The sequence below is a fragment of the Typopeltis vanoorti genome, chromosome 9 (assembly GCF_054136105.1).
Source record: "Typopeltis vanoorti isolate ZY-2024b chromosome 9, IOZ_Tvanoo_1.0, whole genome shotgun sequence".
Classification (NCBI taxonomy): domain Eukaryota; kingdom Metazoa; phylum Arthropoda; class Arachnida; order Uropygi; family Thelyphonidae; genus Typopeltis; species Typopeltis vanoorti.
Genome location: NC_143557.1, coordinates 12,446,502 through 12,460,972, shown reverse-complemented (window position 1 = coordinate 12,460,972; position 14,471 = coordinate 12,446,502). Strand labels below are relative to the sequence as shown.

At 35.7% G+C, this 14,471-nt stretch overlaps 1 protein-coding gene across 3 annotated transcripts in view; it reads right to left on the bottom strand.

Moving 5' to 3' along the window:
- LOC150102888 (uncharacterized) overlaps positions 1-5,334 on the bottom strand; it is a 327,651-nt gene extending 322,317 nt beyond the window's left edge. For 2 of the 3 annotated variants that reach the window (XM_090398188.1, XM_090398185.1), the window contains exon 1: positions 5,128-5,334. The gene's annotated coding sequence lies outside the window, so the exon portion shown is untranslated. Of the gene's footprint in view, positions 1-4,672; positions 4,756-5,127 lie in introns of all 3 variants that reach the window. The other variant, XM_090398187.1, reaches the window with a different exon arrangement.
- Positions 5,335-14,471: the final 9,137 nt, after the last annotated feature.

Below are 14,471 nucleotides of genomic sequence, written 5' to 3'. Positions count from 1 at the left end.
GTGGTGGGCTGGTGTAGATGATGCTATTCATTTACACCAGCTATTCATCTACACCATAGTAGATGGCACTGGAGTAGATGATGCTGTTCACTGTAGCTGGTGGTTGAGTGGTGCAGACCGAGCGTTGTAGAGTAGGTACCCTCTCTCTCGATGAGTCTTTGGACTCCTTGGAGTTATCATGTAATAGTAAAATAATATCTACATCCTGTGCATCATAAGATGGTTCTTGTCAGGAATTGATGGTGATAATTAATGGAAATGGAATAAATCTGCTAAAGTTTTGTACATATACGGAATCCAAAATGAATAACACATTCCTTGATCATAAAATATAACATGAAATGACGTGGGAGAAAAAAAGACATAAAAAATTAGTAACTGATTATATTGTAACTAAAGGAGAAATCATGCCAGAAAAAAATTACCAATGTAAGAATTCTAATACAAGTAGATATAAGAAGTGATCACAAGTCAGTTCTTTAATTAAATCAGATGTTCAATTAAACTATAATACTTCAGAGAATAAAACAAAACAAAATACCAAGAATAACTGTAGGAGGATCATATAAGAAATCTATACTGGGAAACATTATTAGATAAACTGGAAACATTAAAAGACAAACAAACAGTAGAAGAAAAACAGACTACTTCTAAAGATAATGTACATGAAACACTGAAACAAGCATCAGTAGTAGAAATTTTTTCCCACTTGGTTAGAAATTAAATTAAACTTTGCAAGTAATTATATTGTTGTTTACCCCTTTATGCAAGTAAGTGCATGGAATATTTTCACAACTAAGCTACTTGAATATAGAGGCTAGTGATTTCACATCAATTACCTTAGTATAGCAGTGCAAAGCACACTTCCTTTCAAAAGTGTATATCGCTGATATATGACTTCACATTACTTACCTTAGTATCCCATAATGAAAAGCATATATCCTTACAGACATGTATAATGCTATGCATTATGGGGAGGATCACTACCCAGACCGATTTTGACCTTTACTGAGGTCTCATAAGTGGGAACCACACCCAGAGGTGATATTAAAGTTGAAGTAATGAAGAAGTCATATTTTCATATATGAGTAGCTAAAAGGTGTCACACCTTATTACTAAAATACTCTGGATTAGAGATAGATGTTGGAAGTTTTTTCACTTGATTATAATATAAATTAAAGATGCCAAGAAATTATATTCTTGGTTTAATTCTTTATCCAAGTGAAGTCATTAGCTTCTATATATGAGTTGCTCCAGTCCTGAAAATACTTCAAGCACAAACTTTGTTTGCTTACACTTGGATAAAGGATTAAACTAAGTATATAATTTCTTGGTATCTTTAAAATAAATATAAACTGTTGGGATAAATATGAATAAGTTAGTTGTTGGTCATTCATGATGCAGTGCAAAACAGTGGGATGATAAGAACATAAATGAAATTGGGAGTCAGGATCAGGGAAACGAAGATAGTCAGAACAAAGAAGTGCACTACAGAAGAGGGTAAAGAGTGATTGTATTGATGGGATGGCCTCAGAGTGGAGGATTGTTATGTTTGTATACTAATGTATAGAGTAACAGAAATAAAGGGGATGAGTTTGTAGCATTGACTGAATCAATATGTCCAAAGATAATTGGCATAAGTGAAACTTGGTTGACTGAGGATGATATACTGCAAGGAATTGAAATGGTAGGATACAGAATTTTCCGAAAGGATAGGAAGATGAAGACAGGAGGGGGTGGGGAAGTACTGTTAATGGAATTAACTTCAAGGAATTGTGTCCTTGAAGAGTCGAAATGAAAAATAGTAGAACATGTGTATATTTTGAATCTGTTTGGTGTGAAGTTGAGATCAATGGAATAGTATATCTAATGCAATGCTGTTACAGGGAATGTGGAGAGTATTGATTGTGAAATGTTTAGACAAATTAGTTGACCAAGTAAATGGAAGATGATCTTAATGGGAGATTTTAATTAAAGGAATGTGGATTGGAAAGAAGAAATAGTGTATAGTAACAAAGAGAGTGGATTTGTTGAGTTTTTGTAGGATAACTATCTAAAGCAGAATGTGATGGAAGCAACATGAAGTTTATCGGTGTTAGATTTGGTGATAACCTCACAGGATGCAATGGTGAATGAGATATAAAAACTACCACTTGCTGGTGAAAGTGATCATGAGGTATCGGTCTGGAAGGTAATCGAAAAGAAAAAAGTCATCAAGAAGGTCTCTGTGTGGAACTATAAGGTGGGTGATTATCAGAAGCTCCATAGTCAACTAGCATCAATACGTTGAAAATTTATTTATCACTAGGTTAGACTATAATAGATTTAGTTTAATCCTTTATCCCAGTGAGAGCAAACAAAGTTTGCGCCTGAAATTATCTTCAGGACTAAATATAGTGTTGTACTATCTTATCCAGTAAGTAGTGCAACACCAAGGCAACTAGTGGCAAAGGTGGAGCAAGTTACCAGGCACTTCTAACCCAGTATCTCCCATAATGCAAAACACATTTCCTATGTGGATATGTATACTGTTATGCATTAAAGGGATTGGCCATCTACCCAGACTAGTTTCGACCTTTATTGAGGTCTCTTCAGTGGGAGCCAGGCCCAGAGCTGGAGATACCAGGCAGAAGCAGTAGCAAGTCATCTGTGCCTATGGGAGTTGCCAAAAGGTTTATCACCTTTTTTAAAAATTTTTTACTCTGGATTTAGAGAAAGATGTTGAAAATTTATTTATCACTAGGTTAGACTATAATAGATTTAGTTTAATCCTTTATCCCAGTGAGAGCAAACAAAGTTTGCGCCTGAAATTATCTTCAGGACTAAATATAGTGTTGTACTATCTTATCCAGTAAGTAGTGCAACACCAAGGCAACTCGTGGCAAAGGTGGAGCAAGCTACCAGGCACTTCTAACCCAGTATCTCCCATAATGCAAAACACATTTCCTATGTGGATATGTATACTGTTATGCATTAAAGGGATTGGCCTTGGTGTTGCACTACTTACTGGATAAGATAGTACAACACTATATTTAGTCCTGAAGATAATTTCAGGCGCGAACTTTGTTTGCTCTCACTGGGATAAAGGATTAAACTAAATCTATTATAGTCTAACCTAGTGATAAATAAATTTTCAACATCTTTCTCTAAATCCAGAGTAAAAAATTTTTAAAAAAGGTGATAAACCTTTTGGCAACTCCCATAGGCACAGATGACTTGCTACTGCTTCTGCCTGGTATCTCCAGCTCTGGGCCTGGCTCCCACTGAAGAGACCTCAATAAAGGTCGAAACTAGTCTGGGTAGATGGCCAATCCCTTTAATGCATAACAGTATACATATCCACATAGGAAATGTGTTTTGCATTATGGGAGATACTGGGTTAGAAGTGCCTGGTAGCTTGCTCCACCTTTGCCACGAGTTGCCTTGGTGTTGCACTACTTACTGGATAAGATAGTACAACACTATATTTAGTCCTGAAGATAATTTCAGGCGCAAACTTTGTTTGCTCTCACTGGGATAAAGGATTAAACTAAATCTATTATAGCATCAATACATTAAATTATGTAAAAAAGAAGTTGACAGTGCATGGGAAATGATAAGGCAGTATCTAACACAAGCAATGCATAACTGCATGCAAGAGTTCAGTGAATAAATAGAGCAGAAGTGAGATGGATGAATGGTGAAATCAAATAAGCAGTGTTACAAATGAAGTTATAGAGGACATGAACAGATGTACGAAGAATATAAAATGCAGGCAAGAAAAGTCATAAGCATGGTTAAAAAAGAAAAAGCAGAAATTTAAGCAAATTCAACTTATTTTTCTTCTGTTGTTTTGTGGAATTTTGCTATATGACAAGAAAGAGGAAAAATAATTATGGTAGGTTGATACTGGTGGATAGTTAAGCAGAGTAACCATAGCAAATGATACAGTAGAATCATTTATCACATTAAATTTGAAGGAATCAGAGGTGTATCCGGTGTTGCTTGGGTTAGATGTTAATAAGGCTGTGGGAATGGATGACATATAACCACGTATTTTTAAAGAATGTACAAAAGAGCTAGCAATGCCCTTGTCCTGATTATTTAATGAAAGTGTTGCAGCAGAGGAAGGTTCCTAAAAAGTGAAAAGAAGGCAAAATAATGCCTCTCCACAAATATTGTTCGAGAACAAAAGTTTTCAATTATAGACTAGTCTGTGTATCTGCAGTTGTGATCAAAATGGTGGAAAAACTGGTTAGAAATAGAATACAGGACTCGATTGACATAAGATTCTCTATGATGGTCAGTGCAAGTTTGTGAGGGGGCAGGTCTTGCTTTTAGCAATCTGCTTGTGTTTTATGATATGGTGAAAAATGTGTTGGATAAGGGAGAATCATATACGATATTCTTAGACTTTGCAAAAGCATTGGATAGATTACCACATGTTAAGTTGGCATACAAGTTGCAGAAGATAGCAATAGATCCATCTAACCAATATACGAAAGATTGCCTCTCTGAATGATACCAACAAGTTGTGTATGATGGAGCATTGTCTCAGAAAAGGAGACAAGGCTCCAGTGGCTCTAATAAAAATTTTCTAAAAACAATACAGAATTGTATAAATAAAATTTACAAACAGCTAATAGAACAATCTGGCTTTAGAAAAATAGGTAAAAATTTGGCATATATTTACTCTTCATAGTCTAGCCGAAATCGCATGCGACAAGGGAAGAGACCTTTATTGTTGTTTTGTGGATTTTAAACAAGCATTTGATTCTGTCAACAGAAGAAAACTTATTCAAATATTAACCAAAAAAATAAGGAAAGAAAAAATAATAATACGTTTTTTTTTTTTGTTATTGTTTGTTTGTTTATAATATGGTTATAAATACAAGTATCAAAATCCACAGGAGTTAAAATCTACTAGTTTCAACAATCTTATTAAATCAAACACTCCGCTCAACCAGTTAACAAAGTTACTAAAGGCTATTTAAGCAAACTGAACTTATTTTTCTTTATAATAAGGTGGCAATTATACTTATAAAATGTTAATACTGTTCAGATTTTTTTCTCTCTTTTTTTTTTTTTGCTTGTGCATGGCATCCGAATCATCACATCAAGAACAACCATGAGAAATAGTATACTTACTGGAATTAACTGCAACTGCTAAAGCGTAACAGCAGACTATATTCTATTACTCATCGTCAACCATAACGATACTTATAAAACGAGTCACACACTGGAAATTATATGAATGATCTCAGTTAATAAAGAACTCAAAAAATAACTGCACCATTCACGTAACCCACCAAACCAAAACACTCAATTAAACGATGCTACAAAGTACTTCTGAAACAGGACAGAATTAAGCCACTGCGCGTCACACGTCTGAAAATCGAAACCACCTATTCAAAAACAAATATATATATATATATATATATATATATATATGTAAAAAGTATTTTACCTTGGGTATAATAAATGTTAAGAATACCAAGCAATTTTTAAACCTGGTTTTACTCCATTTCCCAAGTAAGCAAACAGACAAATGAGTCAAGTTTGCACCTGCAAGTGATGCAAGTCTAGCTGATCCTACAGGTAGTGCAGGACCAAGGCAACTCGTGGTAAAGGTGGCATGAGCTCTGATCACTAATCTTTATATTTACCCTTAATGCCAAAACACATCTCCAAGAAGGAGATGCATGATGTTTTGCATTAAAGGCAAGAGGCCACTACCCAGACCGGTTTCGACCTTTATTGAGGTCTCATCAGTGGGAGATAGGCTAGAAATACCAAGATTTAGTAATACAGAGCTCATAAGTATTTTACCAGGACAAGTTGCCATAAGGTGTTTTAACCTTATTAAATAAAAATCTCTGGAGGAGATATAAATGTAAAAAGTATTTTACCATGGGTATAATAAATGTTAAGAATAGTTTGCTTACTTGGGAAATGGAGTAAACCAGGTTTAAAAATTGCTTGGTATTCTTAACATTTATTATACCCAAGGTAAAATACTTTTTACATTTATATCTCCTCCAGAGATTTTTATTTAATAAGGTTAAAACACCTTATGGCAACTTGTTCTGGTAAAATACTTATGAGCTCAGTATTACTAAATCTTGGTATTTCTAGCCTAGCTCCCACTGATGAGACCTCAATAAAGGTCGAAACCGGTCTGGGTATAACAAGAACTATGACTGTAATTGAGAACTAAAGCGGATCACCGGATAAAGACAGCGGCTAACACTGAAACAAAGCCGAAGACAATATCTCGCTGCAATATTGAAGTTTGATCACGAGATCAAAGGGTGTTGGATTTGCTCATAGCATCAGAAGGGTCTCAGTCAAGGATATGGCTATTTCACCACCAATTGGTGACAGTGATCATGCTGTACTTTCTTCAGAAGTATCTAATCGCATTGATGCTCCAATTAAAACGGGTTACATGCTGAACTACAAAGCTGGAAATTATGATCAACTTAGGAGAATACGATCTTTGGTCCCATGGTATCATTTACTGAATGGGAAAAATATCATTAATGAATGGGAATCTTTGAAAAAGTGCTTAAATGAGGCTGAATATATCCCTAGTGTTCGAAGCATGAATAGGTTGGGAGTGAAATGGATGTCCAACTTTATTAAACAAGGAATCCACAAGAAGAAGACGATGTGGCGTGAGAAAAAGAGTGAGAGAAGTTATTATTATTATTATTATTATTATTTTAACGGTGTCTCCATGGAGTCAAAAGACTCATCGCGGGAGACCCGACATTGACACACTAACCATTATTTACACAATACCTGTCATACCTCTTCTTAAATTCATTCACAGTTAAAGCATTCACAATCAGTTCTGGCAAAGCATTCCACCCATTCACAACCCTCCAAGTAAAAAATCTAGTCCTAACACCCTTGTTAACCACACTCTTACACAATCTCCAGGGATGGCCCCTCGTTCTCTCACATCCTGTATTGGTCTTAAGAATATCATCAGTATCAATCCTGTAAAATCCCTTTAACAATTTAAATACCTCTATCATATCTCCTCTCCTACGTCTATCAGCTAGTTTTTGGAGCCCACAGATCATCAATCTATCCTCATAGGGAACATCCCACAGACCTGCAACAATCTTTGTAACCCGCCTCTGAATCCTCTCTACCACTTCCGCCTCACCAAGAAATCCTGGCGACCAGATCTGTGCACAATAGTCCAAATGCGGCCTTATTAATGCCTTATAGAGTGGAATAATAACTTCCCTATCCCTGCTTGTTAGTGTGTTCCTCAACAACCATGTAATTTGATGTGATGTTTTGGCAATTTTAGCAATATGCCCTTTAAACTTAAGTTCTCTGTCCACAATAACTCCCAAGTCTCTTGTCTCATCAACTTCCTGCAGTTCAGTTCCGTTAATATAGTAAACAGCATGCGATGTCATCCTCCCGAAGTGCATCACCTTACACTTAGCCACGTTGAACTGACAGCCATTTACCTCAGTCCATAGCGTCAGCCTATTTAAGTCATCCTGTAAAATATCCACATCATTTGAATTGATTATCGCTCTTCCCAATTTTGCATCATCAGCAAACAAGTGGATATTTCCATTCAAGGTATTTCCAATATCATTGATGTACAAATTAAACAATAGAGGACCAAGAACTGAGCCCTGAGGTACACCACTAGTCACTTGCCTTTTCCTGGACTCAGCTCCTCCGTAAACCACTCTTTGATATCTGTCCGCCAGCCATCCTTTAATCCAAATCACCATCTTCGGATCCAAACCCATTTGCTCTAATTTATGTAACAGAGTTCCATGTGGAATCCTGTCAAAAGCCTTTGCAAAGTCAAGCAGTATCACTGAGTAAGGATTTCCTTTATCCAACTCCACTGTTACTTTATTATAGAACGTAAGTAAATTACTTAGGCAAGACCTACCTTTCACAAAACCATGTTGCCCCTTATAAAGTATCATATTGCTGTCCACCCAGTCCTGAATTCTAATTTTAACTAATTTCTCCAAAATCTTAACCACCATTCCAGATATATTGATTGGTCTATAATTTGCAACATCAGTCTTAGAGCCTCCCTTGTGCAATGGAACTATTTTCCCCTCTTTCCACTCTATTGGCACTTTACCAGAACTGAGGCTTAAATTAAACATCCTGGTTAGAGGAGTTGCTAATTCTCTTGCACATTCTCGTAACACATGGGCCGATATGCCATCTAACCCAATGGCAGTGTTAGCATTAAGGTTCTTTAATATATTAAGCACCTCAATTTCATCTATCTCTATACTCTCATCAGTCAATGGCACATCTGACACTTCACTTTCACTACGAAGATGGTACACTTTTGCGAAATGATCACTAAGCAACTCAACTATTTGATTAGCTTCAGTAATTTCCTTACCATCAACACTTTTTAAAGTAATCTTTCCATGGATATTCTTCCTTTTACTAGCCACATAGCGAAAGAACTCTTTAGGGTTTCTTTTGGATTCATCAGCTAGCTTCCTCTCATAATTAGCTTTGGCTTTCCTTACCATACAGGTTACTCTCTTTGCCTGTACCTTATATTGCTCATTGGAACGCTGATCACCTTTTTCGTTATATGTCTTCCACAACCTTTTCTTTATCTGCAACTCTTGTTTAATAGTATTAGTCATCCATTTTATTCCTACTTGATTTCTCCTTCTGACTCTGGGAATACAGTCTGATACAGCTTTCTTCAAATACTCCTTGAGAATCTCCCATGCACCATCAACATCTCTCCCCTTGAATTTCTCATCCCATAATACAGCTGAAAGCTGACTTCTCAGCTTGCCATAATCACCAGCCTTGTAATTCCACATATACCCATTCTTAATAGAATATTCAGTACGTTTTTCAATCTCCCAGGTCAAGACCACATGATCGCTTTCCGCAAGTGGAGACATTGTAACTAAATTACTTATTGATATGTTCTCCGATGTTATGACCAGATCTAACACTCTAGAATCTCTTGTCCCTTCCATCACCTGCTGTCTCAGGTAATTATCTCTTAACAATTGTATAAACTCCATTTCCTTTGTTCCTTGTGACCATTCCTTCCCCCAATCTATGTCCCCAAAGTTAAAATCCCCCATAATAATTACTTGACCTTTACTCATCGTGCTAATTTGCCAATACATGCTATCTATATTCTCCCTTATTCCCCTTGGATTATAGCAACAACCAATTACATATTTCGCCTTGTTAATCTCTATCTCACACCAAACAGCCTCTAATGAACTGCCCTCTACATACTTGTCACAGTGAGGTACTTCTATCTTTTTTGGCTTTAATGTTTCGTCTATCATTAATAAAACCCCTCACCCCATTCTGTCATCTCTGTCCTGCCTGAAAATACTGTACCCCTTACATTCAATCCCAATAACTATATCATTCTTGGTTAACCAAGTTTCACTAATTCCTATAATTTTTGGCCATGTTGTACTAAGTAATGACAAAAATTCTTCACACTTATTCCTAATACTTCGAGCATTGGTACACATAAACTGCAATATACCCTTCCTCCCATAATATCCCTGTGTGCGAATTACCCCACTCTGTCTACTGTTAACATTCTGCGAACAATTAATCCCAGTTTCACAACGATTAATGACCTTAGTACTATTTACAGCTAACTCATGAAATACATAAAGATCAGGCCAGAAAAGTAACGAATATTGTGAGGAAAGCTAAATCATAGTATGAAAAGTAATTGCCATGCAAGGAAAAAGGCTATGCAAAAATTTTATCGTTATGCCGAAAGTAAAAGAAAGAATGAATATGGAAGAATAACTTCATTAAATGCAGATGGTACTCATGCGTCTGAAGCTAATGAGATTGTTTAGTTAAGGAGTGCTAGCTTTGCTAAGATATATCAACCAAGTTTATGTAACATGGCGCACAGTGCTACTGTTACATTGCTCGAAGAGTTAGATGTTGATGAAATTGAGGTTGAAGAGTTGTTGCATAACCTGGATAAAAAATGTCTTTAGATACAAAGAGAATATCAGTCCATTTGCTAAAGGAGTGCTCAGCTGAATTGTCTAGGCCTTTCACATGTTTGTATAATTTGAGTCTCAGCTCAGGAATGATGCCACAGGATGGAAAAATGTATGATAATTCGATTGTACAAGGGCGGTGCAACTGACTACTGTCCTATCAGTAACTCTAAGTGTGGTAGTGAAGATTTTAGAGAAATTGGTAAGAACTCGCATGCAGAAATAGGTAGACAAACATGCTATACAAAAAACAGCACTGGTTTACTAAAGAAAGTTTATGTTTTAGCAATTTGCTCATATTTTATGAGATTGTTAAGGCCGTGCTGGATAAAGGGAATGGATACACTATAATAATGTTGGATTTTTCTAAGGCATTTAATAGGATACCACACGAAAGGCTGTTGCATAAACTGAAGAATATGGGATTGTTATATAAACTCTTGACTTGGATGAGGGGTTGGTTGACAGACAGATATCAAAATGTGGTATGCAGTAAGTGTGAATCTGCCAGATTTAAAGTGACCAGTGGTGTACCTCTGGGTTCAGTCCTTAGGCCATTGTTGTTTAATCTATACATTAATGACATTAGTAAGGATCTAACATCAGGTGTGCAATTGTTGGCCGATGACGCAAAGATAGGCAGGACAATCAGGGATGCTAGTAATATTCAGAAATTTCAAGATGCTTTGAATAGACTGCAAATTTCGGCAAACGAAAACGGCTATCAATTTAAGTTTAGTAAGTTTAAAGTTATGCACTCTGGCCTGATTACATTTCCAACCGCATATTATATTAGCGGGGTAATGCTACAAGAAACTTAAGAGACAACGGATCTTGGCGTATTGATGGATAGGAATTTAAACTTCGAAGGTCACTTTGCAAATGCAAGTGATAGGATAATTGCGATGTTGAAATTAAATTCGACATGTAAGCATCCTTATCCTTACAAGCTATTTTTCCTCTTTGTAAGGCTTTGAAAAGACCGCACCTGAATTATTGTGTGCAGATTTGGTCTCCCGGTTTTCTAGGGGACAAATAAACTCTGAAAAGGGTGCAAATAAGAGATGCAATGATAGTCTGACCATATTTTCTTGAGACGATATTGGAGAGGCAAAAACGGGATGGAGGTTTAATTATATTATGTATTCATGAAAACGTAAGACGATAAAAAAAGGTTTTATTATGTAAACACATTATTTCTGCCAAGTTTTTTTGCAATCACCAAAATTTGCATTCGTTTTATCTGCACTCAATGCAACAGTTTTGTTTTGTAAGGCAAATGTGTCACTTCCTTCAATATTGCACACTGTAGGTCTATTGTTTCACCAGGTAAGGAAATAAAGTTTATAATTTTGTCTTCAGCACCACGATTCGGCAAAACGTACAGCACAACGATTAGAAAAAGTTTGATGCATCTAAACTGACTGTAATGCTTTTTGTTTTATTCAAATCCTCTATTACTAAGCTCAATATATGTGGTGAAATAACATTGGTAATTCCTCCTTCTGAGATGGTACGTGTTGAAGGAAATTTTGGTTCATAAATTTTATTGATCAATGTCGACAAGCATTCATTTGCGCGAAAACTTTGTATGTGATGCACAGTATGATAAGCAACAAGAGCTTTACTTGCTGCAGTTTTATCGCTTTCACTATCACCATGTCTAACGATAAACGAGGTGATGTTTTAACTGAAGCCAGAGTCTTTTCAGCATCCTTATGTTTCTGGTTGCATAGATGTTGGTTGATGTCGCTTCTGCCTCCATGAACAACGGAAAAATGGACATTACAATGTTGGCATACCACTTTTGTTCAATCACTACACTGCTTGTCCATTTTAATAAATTTGAATTCTTTCTGGAGATCGTCATTAAAACAGCAGTTTCGCCTCTTTGGCATTGCAAGGATAGATTTAAATCTTTAAAAAATAAAATTTAAAACTTTTAAAAAGGGGCTTGTGTAGCTCAGAGGAAATGACACTTGCGTCCTCTGTGCTTGACCGCTCAAAGGTAGAACTAGGTTCAAGTCTAGTCGCCGACTGGAGGAACCTTTTCTAAGCCTATCTTTGTCCAGATCCCGAATTAGTCGACATCTGGCACGGGCAAGCGAGTTTTTCCTCCCGTAAACTCAAGAAAATCGATCCTAGTACCCACATTATTTCAGACAATAACATATCATGTTAGGGTTAGGCACCAAGAGATGGCAGCACTTGTGTGCCAGCCTCTTCATCGGTAGCTGCGTATAATTAGTGATAGATATGGGCCTACTTTTAAAAAATATGAAATTTAAACCACTGGCATTGAATAACAAAGCTGCCAGTTAGCATACAGGCAAAACAAAAACTAACGCTTCAGCAGAATATACACTGCGTCTGAGACGAGCAAGTGTTGCCAACATGTACTTTTCATGTTCTCTGAATAAATCACTGCAGATATTGATATTTAGTATCGAACAATGAGAAGAAGAATTAGAAATCAGCCTGAAAGAAACAAGAAATGGAAAAACACCAGGAGAAGATAAGCTAGGTTCAGAACTATATAAATAAGCAGGAACAAGATTCAAAGGAAGACTCTTATTATTTTTAAATAAAATTTACTCAACTGGTATCCCCCCAATAGAATAGAAAAAAGCAATTGTGATTCCTATCTTTAAGAAAGGTAATAGAGATGACCCTAAAAACTATAGAGGTATCAGTATACTAAATTCATGTTACAAAATATACAGCAGAATCTTAAATAACAAACTAATGAAATATTCCGAAAAGTTTATTCTAGAGGTACAAAATGGATTTAGGAAAGGACGATCATGTATAGACCCAGCCTTCTGCCTAAAATTAATAATAGAGAAAAGAAGAGAATATAATTCAGAAACACATATTGCATTTATTGACTTTGAAAAAGCATTTGACAAAGATAAAAGAAACATATTATTTAACATTAAAAGAAAGACAAATACCAAATAATATCCTAAAAGCTGTTACAAGTATATATGAAAATAATCAAATACAAATAAGATTAAATCATGAGCTATCATATACAAGAGAGATAAACCGAGGGGTCAGACAGGGATGTCCCCTCTCAGCAACTCTTTTTAATATCTACTTAAATGAAATAATAATAAAATGGAGTAAAAATTTACATCAAGGAATTAAACTTTCACCTACAGTTAACTTAAGCACTTTCCTCTTTGCAGACGACCAAATAATAATTACAAATTCTGAAGATAACTTACAGAAAGCTATTTTAAATCTAAATGAGATATCCAAAGATTATGGTATGATAATATAAACGAAAAATCAAAAACTATGGCCTTTAAAGGACAAGATCTAGCAAGAACTAAAATAGTATTAGATAACAAGATCTTAGAACAGGTGAATTCCTTTAACTACCTAGGATGTATGATCACTTATGAAAATGAAAAAGATATAAACATAAAAAATAACAGGAGTAATTAACTCTATATTTAAACCAAACCTAGTTCAAAAACAAACCAGGCTAAAAGTATACAATACATTAGCCCTACCGGTCTTAATGTATGGAAGCGAAATCTGGACAATAAAACAAAAAGACAAACAAAGATTAACAACAGCAGAAATGAAGTTTATGAGAAAAACTGCAAAGTATACCCTATTTGATCACAAAAGAAACGAAGATATTATGAAAGAATTAAACCAAGAACCAATAATTGAAAAAATTAAAAAATATAAACATAGATGGATGGAACACGTTCAAAGAATGAAAACAGAAAGATTACCAAAACAAGCCTTAAAGTACAAGCCATTAGGAAAAAGAAAACCAGGACGTCCTCTTAAACGATTCAACGATGACTTCTAAGGCCGGAACAGGCTATACTAGGCCTAAATCCTTGATACGTATGATGACGATGATGAGTATCGAACAATGCAATCCCATGGTTATACAAATTACTGGTGTCCATGATATTGATACGATTATAGGTTATGAATAATAATTTATGATTGATCAATATTAAACTATATTTAATATTGATCAATCATAAATTATTATTCATAACCTATAATCATATATCAGTGTCATAAAACTATGTTGGGGTGTAACCAATAAACTATATTGGAGTGTAATATAGACTACCTCCTCGTGATGCACCCTGGATAACGCTAGATAGTCTACAGCGACAGATGAGTCCGTACTCTCCTAGCAGGACCCACGCTCTCAGATAACCGACACAAACCTACCGAGGATTTGAGAATCAAGAATATGGGCTCAATCTTAAAAATATGCCAGTTAAACATAAAAGGTATAAGTAGGGCTACATGTGAAGTTCTTTTGAATGCGAAGTTCTTACTAAGATCCCGAATTACCATCAAATAGATGTAGTTGTAGTAGAGGAAACTCACACTAAGGACGATCTAGATCTACTAACGCGAGGGAAAATATTTGGTTACAAGATGATGAACTGCATAAACCCTCCCAAACACATACGTACA